The sequence below is a fragment of the Otolemur garnettii genome, unplaced genomic scaffold (genome assembly GCF_000181295.1).
Source record: "Otolemur garnettii isolate 467f Iridium unplaced genomic scaffold, OtoGar3 scaffold00080, whole genome shotgun sequence".
Taxonomy (NCBI): Eukaryota; Metazoa; Chordata; class Mammalia; order Primates; family Galagidae; genus Otolemur; species Otolemur garnettii.
Window position 1 is genome coordinate 1942685 of NW_003852475.1, and position 9748 is coordinate 1952432.

Consider the following 9748-nt stretch of genomic DNA (forward strand, 5'->3'; position numbering starts at 1 on the left):
CCATTAACTAAGATAGACTCTCACTGGATTAAAGATTTAAACTTAAGACATGAAACTATAAAAATACTAGAAGAAAGTGTAGGGGAAACACTTGAAGTAATTGGCCTGGGTGAATATTTTATGACAAGGACCCCCCAATTGAAGCAACATCAAAAACACACTACCTGATCAAACTAAAAAGCTTCTGAACAGCCAAGAACACAATAAGCAAAGCAAGCAGACAGCCCTCAGAATGGGAGAAAATATTTGCAGGTTATGTCTCTGACAAAGGTTTAATAACCAGAATCCATGGAGAACTCAAATGTATTAGGAAGAAAAGAACAAGTGATCCCATCTCAGGGTGGGCAAGGGACTTGAAGAGAAACTTCTCTAAAGAAGATAGGCACATGGCCTACAGACATATGGAAAAATGCCCATCATCCTTAATCATTAGAGAAATGTAATCAAAACTACTCTGAGATATCATCTAACTCTAGTAAGATTAGGCCATATCACAAAATCCCCAAACCAGAGATGTTGGTGTGGACATGGAGAAAAGGGAACACTTCTACACTGCTGGTGGGAAGGCAAACTTATATGTTCCTTTTGGAAAGATGTTTGGAGAACACTTAGAGAACTAAAATAGACCTGCCATTTGATCCTACAATTCTTCTACTAGGTATATATCCAGAAGACCAAAAATCACATTACAACAAAGATATTTGTACCAGAATGTTATCACAGCCCAATTTATAATTGCTAAGTCATGGAAGAAGCCCAAGTGCCCATCGACCCATGAATGGAACAATGAATTGTGGTATATGTACACCATGGAATATTATGCAGCCCTAAATAAGGATGGAGACTTTACTTCCTTCATGTTTACATTGATGGAGCTAGAACATATTCTTCTTAGCAAAGTATCTCAAGAATGGAAGAAAAAATATCCAATGTACTCAGCCCTGCTATGAAACTAATTTATAGCTTTCATATGAAAACTATAACCCAGTTATAGCCCAAGAATATGGGTAAGGGGAGAAGGATGGGAGGGGAGAGGGGAGGATGGATGGAGGGAGGGTGATTGGTAGGACCATGCCTATGGTGCATCTTATAAGGGTACATGTGAAACTTTCTAAATGTAGAATATAAATGTCTTAACACAATAACTAAGAACATGCCATGAAGGCTATGTTAACCAGTTTGATGAAAATATTTTAAATTGTATATAAAAGCAACACATTGTACCCCCATGACTACATTAATGTACATAGCTGTGATTTAACAAAAAAAAAAAAAAAGAAAGAAAGAAAGAAAGAAAAAGAATATCTGTCCTTCAGATGAATGTGGTGCCAGATTTTTTATGGCTAGCCACTTTGATGGACATTATTGTGACAAATGTTGTCTAACTTACTGCTTCATTAAACTAGAAGATAAGTAATTGTATACAAGTTAATAAAAGACATGAAAAATATTTTTTAATTGAAAAAAGAAAAAAGTCTGGCACCTTTTATGCCCTTTATCTGGGTGTCATGTTGTTCACCTGTCCCAGCTACTTTTGAGGCAGAGGCAGAGGCAGAAGGATCACTTGCGGTTAGAGGTTGGAGTGAGCTATGATGATGCCACAGCACCCTGTCAGAAAGAAATGGGGGGGGAGAAGGAGGGAGGGAGAAAGAGGGGGCCAGAAAGAGAGGAAGAAAGTAAGGAAGGGGAGGGGAGGGAAAAGGTTGCCAATTTGGGGCATGATGGGGCAGGGGATAGATGGGACCAGATGGGAGAAAGACGTTCATTGCCACCTTTATTGTTGGTCATTTTGAACCACCTGGATAGGTTACTACCTAAAACATAAATGTACTTCTTTTCAAAAGTCAAGTGTGGATATGGAGGCATCAGTAAGCCCAGACCTTGAGAACTGCATGGGTGGAGGCAGGGGAACACAATGGGACCTGGAAATACAGGGCTACCATGTTCGCCAGAAAACCCATGATTCTTATGTGTCAGAGCCACGTGAGGTGCTTGCTCTAGAACTCAGCACTGAATCACTTGGAGGTATCTGAGGGAAAGGCGAGTGCCTGGCAGGAAATTTAGCAAACTCCCAGGAAATAATAGATAGATGATGATGGCTGGACCATGTATAAAAGTAGACTGGCTGACAACCTGCAGCAACTGGTCCCAAAAAAACAACCTACTGTCTAGCCAGCTTGCTGTCTGTATGTCAGATTGCTCTCTCTAGTTACTAGTCTAGGAAACCAAACAATGAACCCCATAAGAAGTGGCTAAAAATAGCCAGGCCTTAATTAATAACTGACAGCTTCCCTAAATGTTGTCCCCACTTGCAAATGAAGACAATCCACAGAAAGTCAGACACACACCCCCTAACCAATCACATAGGATGCTTTGCTCCTAGTTGGCCAACCCAGCTTCCCTGTGCCAACAACCTTCACTCGACAGCTTCTCTGCTCCTCTTCCTACTTTGAGTCTCTGCCAAAATGCAAGTGACAGTGGCTATCTCTCTTGCAAGAGCAGCTCTGAATAAAAAGTCTTTGCCTGAGCATATTTGGTTGGTTTTCATTTATTTCCACACTCCTTAAGGACATCCCTATTGCTCAGGGTGTGAAACATTACAATTAAAGAACATGACATTCTTATAATTAAAATATAACTAATTATTCACATATACTGACATTAACATTCACAAATAATTTCATCAAATTCAAGGGAAGCAGAAGAGATGGCATAGAAGGTGCTGTATGTCTATGCATAAGTATAATTGGACATGTGAAAGAGATCTTTTTGTTATAATTCTGCATACATTTTTTATCCCATGAGTCTCTCTGCCTCGGGGCTTCCAGGCAGTAGGTCTTGAAGCTTCAGGAAGGGGTTGGCTCCCAACAGAACAAAGTCAAAATAGATTATTGTCTGAGAAAACATTTGAAAGCCCAAAATTATTCAGAAAGAAAGGAACATTTAGATTTGTTTTAGCATATGAGGAATGAACATTGGAAGATGCAGATGATAGAATTTCCTCAGAGATTGTTGGGAAGAGGAAGGAAAGAAATTAGGATATTGAGTCCAAATTCAGGGACTGAATTTTCTTGTACTTCTTTGGAAGAGGCTTGCAGCTCTGAAACACCCAGACAGATCTGGAGGAGGCAGAGTGCAAGCTATCACAGCTAGTGACAGCTCCCAGGGGTACAGGAGAAGAAACACAAAAGCCCTCAAAAGTAAACCACTGAATTAGGTACCTCCAAAAATATACACTGAAGCCCCAACTCCTGACAGACTGCATTTCCAAGTACTGTACTTCAATACCTTTGAAGAGGTAATCAAGGTTTATTATAAGGCCATAAGGATGGGGCCCTAATCTAATATTATTGGCAACCCTATAAAGAGAGGAGGAGATGCCAGAGTGTGCACATGGGGACCGGCCATGTGAGACATAGCAAGAATGTAGTCATCTGCAAGCCAAGGCGAGAGTCCTCCCAAAGACATTGCACCAGGAGGTCCAGAGAAGGCTTTGCACCAGCCACACTTGAGCAGGGCTGGAAAGTTAGAGTTAGTGGCCTCACTGCAATGTTCTTCTCATGACCTGGAAAGGACGGGTCCTCAGTGAAGCCCAGAACACCTTGGTCCTCTGATATCTCCCCTACAGAATGGTGCAAACCTGCTCTGTACAGTAAGGTAGACACTAGCCATATGAGATTGAAATAAAAATGGAAATTTATTTAAATTAAATTTAAAACCTGGTTTCACATGTGACTAGTTGCTACCTTGTAGCACACACAGTGGGCATTTCCATAAGCCCATTAGAACAGAGGTTCTATTGGCCAGAGGGGGTCCAAACAAAATATTTGGCATAGAACTCAATATCTATCAGCCTGCAGTCAGAATATACTAAACATTAAGTTGGGAAAATATAAAAATAATGTTAATTTTAACAAATCTCCAAGTAAATACTTTTAGTTACTAAATCATAACCTAAAGGAGCAGCCCAAGAAAGGAACAGTCTAGAACTCCTGTGTTTGCAAATTCAGAATGTACTTAATATTCATAAAGAATTCACTGGTTTTCCTTGATTCTTTCCTACTAATGTGTATGACAAATATGGAAAAAATCATGTTTATAGGAATCACAAAAATAGCATCCCACTTACCAGGGAAATTTTGAAGATCATGCTTTTTTGTTTCTGCCCACACAATTACTTTGTGTAGAGAACACAGCTGTTCATTTATAAATGATTCCTGATGTTTGGGTGACTGCTGGGGTGGTCTGCAGACATCATCCCCATTAGAAATTCTAAATATTTTGATATATACCTGAGTGGGTTCATGCTTAAATCAGGCAGTGCCATCCTATGGCTCCAAATTCAGACCTACAATGTACCTGTCATATTTCACACTCATAAATCAGCCAGAAAGGTTTCAAAACTTCCACCTTGGATTTGGCAAACTATGTAATGGAGAATGATAAATGACCACAGAGCGGCTGAGAAAGCCACCTGCAGCTCATCGGCAGGATCAGAAACCCAGCCCTTCAAAGAGCAGCCCTGTTGATCTCAGATGAAAGGAGAAAAGGCAGAGAAAAAAATCCAGACAGATCTTTCAGTCCATTGTCTGCTGACTTCCTTCAGAAAAAAACCAACAACAATAACTTACTCAGTGACATGGTAGCAATATATTATGTCCTCAGTCACTTTACAGGACTCCCCTCCAGTCCTTCAATCACTAGATCCCTTGTTAGTGTGTGTGCTTTCTATGGCTGAAATGATTTATCTTTGGAATATGATTCTCCTCATGTCATGAATGTGCAGAATAATGATTGATTCTGAACTCTAGTGTCTGGGTTGGTGGATTTCTTTTTAGTGAAGCTCCCAGTGGTGCTGGTGGGGGGAGAACAGTGAAAGACTGGAGCTGCTCCCTTGGGATTCCCCATAGGATGGCCATTATTGTTACTGGATACCACTTGTCAATTGCTCACCATGCACCTGGAACGGTGCTAAGCACCTTTCCCATATATTCTCAGTTGATCATCATAACAACCTCCTGGGAGGTGTCACTATTGTCCACAGGTGGAGGAGGAGGAAACTGAGGTATAGAGAGCCAAAGTCATAGAGGGGCAGAACCAAAACTCAACCAGGTGTGCCATACACCAAGCCTAGCCTCTTGCCCAGCAAACTTCACTAATCTCAGCAAAGCTAGGAAGTATTATCTTCCCAGAGAAGACAAGAGAGATGAGAATAAAAGGAAACCAAGCTTGACACTCCCGGGCAGGTGTCTGACAGGGTGTCCTTCACATTACAGTAGTGATGATGCCCACCAGAGCTTTGGGAGTTTTCCTATTGTTGTTTAATTGACCGAGGAGTGTGCCTTTTGACCACCTGATTCTCTTTCTCTATGGCATACAGAAAGCAAAGGGATTTCATATTGTTTTGAAGACAACAGGATGAAAGAGGAGAAAAAAATGCTACATTCTTGACTACAGTTTCGTGAGGCATGGTGGGCCCTGTGCCAGGGGTCTGCAAGAGAAAAGAGGAGAGAGAAGGAGAAGACCCCTCAGAAAGGCCTCAGGGGCAAGAGAAGCTGTGGAACTCAGAACTCCCAGCGATACTCCTCTGGGCAGAGTGGATTTACATGGTGCCAACAGGTCAGATCAACTTTGGTTGGTCGGTTGATTTCTTTGACTAACTTGTTCATGCCTGCAGTGCCAGTAAGAAGGCTTTCTATTTAGTGTAAGACTTAACTTCCTATTAAAATAAAAATATGGCCAGTGGGATACTTAGACTTTAGGCAAGAAATAATAAAAGGGCTATTTGGGACAGCAGCATGTAGAAAAGATCTGCAATAAAACAAACTTGGGTACAAATTTTGGCTCTACCACTTAACCAATCTGTGGTTCGGGGGATGTCAGTTAGTCTTTTGGAGCATCCATGTTCTCACCCAGGATTGGGCATGTTGCCTACACATTGTCAGTTTACTTTGAGAGTTAATGATCTAGCATATTGAAAAGCCCTGGTCTATTGAAAAAGACAGAATACTACCCAACACATTCTATGAAACAAACATCACCTTGATTCCCAAACCAGGAAAAGACCCAACAAGAAAAGAAAATTATAGACCAATATCACTAATGAATATTGATGCGAAAATATTCAACAAGATCCTAACCAACAGAATCCAGCAACACATCAAACAAATTATACACCACGACCAAGTGGGTTGTATCCCAGGATCTCAAGGCTGGTTCAACATACGTAAATCTATAAATATAATTCATCACATAAAGAAATAAAAAAACAAAGACCATATGATTCTCTCAATTGATGCAGAAAAAGCTTTTGATAATATCCAGCATCCCTTCATGATCAGAACACTTAAGAAAATTGGTATAGAAGGGACATTTCTCAAGTTGATAGAGGCCATCTATAGTAAACCCACAGCCAATATTGTAATCAATGGAGTTAAATTGAAATTTCCACTCAGATCAGGAACCAGGCAAGGTTGCCCATTGTCCCTATTCCTATTTAACATTGTAATGGAAATTCTAGCTATTGCAATTTGGGAAGAAAAGGCGATTAAGGGTAACCATATAGGAACAGAAGAGATTAAACTTTCACTTTTCGCAGATGATATGATTGTATATCTGGAAAACACCAGGGATTCAACTAAAAAACTCTTAGAAGTGATCAAGGAATACAGTGGTGTATCAGGATACAAAATCAACACTCATAAATCTGTAGCCTTTATGTGTACCAACAGCAGCCAAGCTGAAAAAACAGTCAAGGACTCTATCCCATTTAAAGTAGTGCCAAAGAAGATGAAATATTTGGGAATATACTTAACAAAGGATGTGAAAGATTTCTATAAAGAGAACTATGAAACTCTAAGAAAAGAAATAGCTGAAATGTTAATAAATGGAAAAATATACCATGCTCATGGCTAGGAAGAATCAACATTGTTAAAAAGTCCATATTACCCAAAGCAATATACAATTTTAATGCAATCCCCATTAAAGCCCACTGTCATACTTTAAAGATCTTGAGAAAAGAATACTTCGTTTTATATGGAATCAGAAAAAACCTCAAATAGCCAAGACATTACTCAGGAATAAAAACAAAGCAGGAGGAATCACGCTACCAGACCTCAGATTATACTATAAATCAATAGTGCTTAAAACAGCATAGTATTGGCACAAAAACAGAGAGGTAGATGTATGGAACAGAATAGAGAGCCAACAGATGAATCCAGCTACCTACCATTACCTCATTTTTGACAAACCAATTAAAATCATTCAGTGGGGAAAAGATTCCCTATTTAACAAATGGTGCTGGGCGAACTGGCTGGCAACTTGTAGAAGACTAAAACTGGATCCACACCTTTCACCTTTAACTAAGATAGATTCTCACTGGATTAAGGACTTAAACTTAAGACATGAAACCATAAAAATACTAGAAGAAAGTTTAGGGAAAACACTTGAAGAAATCGGCCTGGGTGAATTTTTTATGAGACAGACCCCATGGGCAATTGAAGCAACATCAAAAATACACTCCTGGGACCTGATCAAACTAAAGAGTTTCTGCACAGCCAAGAACACAGTAAGTAAAGCAAGCAGACAGCCCTCAGAGTGGGAGAAAATATTTGCAGGCTATGTCTCCAACAAAGGTTTAATAACCAGAATCCATAGAGAACTCAAACGCATTAGCAAAAAACAAACAAACAAACAAATGATCCCATCGCAGGGTGGGCAAAGGACTTGAAGAGGAATTTCACTAAAGAAGATAGGCGTGTGGCATGAAAAAATGAAAAAATGCTTACCATCCTTAATCATTAGAGAAATGCAAATCAAAACTACTTTGAGATATCATCTAACTCCAGAGTTGCTGGCATGGATGTGGAGAAAAGGGAACACTTCTACACTGCTGGGTGGGAATGCAAACTAATACGTTCCTTTTGGAAAGACGTCTGGAGAACACTTAGAGAACTAAAAATTGACCTGCCATTTGATCCTACAATTCCTTTATTAGGTATATACCCAGAAGATCAAAAATCACATTACAGTAAAAATATTTGTATCAAAATGTTTATTGCAGCCCCATTCATAATTGCCAGGTCATGGAAGAAGCCCAAGTGCCCATCAATCCACAAAGGGATAAATAAATTGTGGTATATGTACACCATGGAATATTATGCAGCTGTAAAGAAAGATGGAGACTTTACCTCCTTCATGTTTACATGGATGGAACTGGAAAATGTTCTTCTTAGCAAAATATCACAAGAATGGAAGAAAAAGTATCCAATGTACTCAGTCCTATTATGAAACTTATTTGTAGTTCTCAAATGAAAGCTACAACCTAATTCTAGCCCAAGAATATGGGGAGGGGTGGGGGAGGGAAGGGGAAAAGGGCGGATGGGTGGAGGGAGGGTGATTAGAAGGATCACCTATATGGTATGTCTAACAAGGGTACAAGTGAATTTTTCTAGAACTAGAGTATAAATGTTTTAACACAATAACTAATGACACAAAGTTTATGTTAACCAGTTTGATGAAAATATTTCAAATTGTATATGAAAGTATTACACTGTACCCCATGTTTGCATTAATGTACACAGCTATCATTTAATAAAAAATAAATAAAAAAGGAAAGCCTTGGTCCACAGTAGGTACACTTACTATTTTGGCAGAAGAAGAAACATGTATTAAAATTGGAAACCATTGCATGCCCTGTGCGTTTACAAAGTTTTCTTCCTTAACTTCATAGCAACCCATTTTCCTAGAGAGGTAGAATAATTTACCTAAAATCATACAGCTAATCAGCAGTGGGATCAAAATTCAAACCCACAGATTTGCTTCCAGTTCGGCGCTCCTTCCACTTTACCATAGAATCTCTCAAGAAGGAAAAATGTAGTAAGGGAGGTGGTTCTCACTGGTGATCTTATCAAACTCTGCCACATTTGTGGCCATCTTGCCTGCATGGAGAATGAACTATACAATAGAAACTGCAGACTGGGTGACCTCCTGAGTTTCTCTGCACCTCACAGAACCTCTGACTCCATGCCAGGAGGGCAGTATTCACTACGTCCTTACAGAATAACAAGCAGACCCACGAGGCAAACACCAGAACTAATTGGGCCTGGTTTGCTACAGATTTAAGTTTTATGGCTGAGCAAATTGTGAATTGAATTAAATCAAAGATGTGTCACACGTCTGACTTCGTGGTTCTTGGGCATTGTTGTGTTTTTTGAGATCCTTCTCCAGGGGTGCTGGATCATGAAGCAAAGAGCAGAAATGCCAGTGCATACTACAGTGAACTTTACTACCAACACAGCAGGGAGAGAGGAGGGAGTTAATACTCACTGGATGCCAACCGCGTGCTGGGCACCACAGTAGGCTCTTCATGTCTTTTATCGTTATGCGCGTCTCTAGTCATTTTTAGGATAGACTTTTTTACACAGTAAGTTGGAACACTGGTATTTGTAACTTAGCCCTTGCTCTTGTCAAATGAGTCCATTTTTGTCAAATATGAAAAGGGGCTCAAAGTGACTTTTAGCTAGGATTTTAACAGGTCTGACCACCTGGCAAGGAGGGGCTGCCAGAGGCTTTTCTGAAAGCTCTCTGGTAAATTTTCTAAAGATAATTCATGCTAAAGAGGTTGAGGGAGAACAGGCTCATGTTTGTTGAATAGCTAAGATCCATGCCCACCTCTTTCTTCCTGAAATAACCCAGATATTGACAGGGGTGTCAATATGCCTACCTGAACATTTGTTTTCCCAGTCTT

At 39.9% G+C, this 9748-nt stretch overlaps 1 pseudogene; it reads left to right on the forward strand.

Annotated features, from left to right (window-relative positions):
- Positions 1–1417, forward strand: part of LOC100966688 — a 4686-nt pseudogene extending 3269 nt beyond the window's left edge.
- The last annotated feature ends 8331 nt before the right edge of the window (positions 1418–9748 follow it).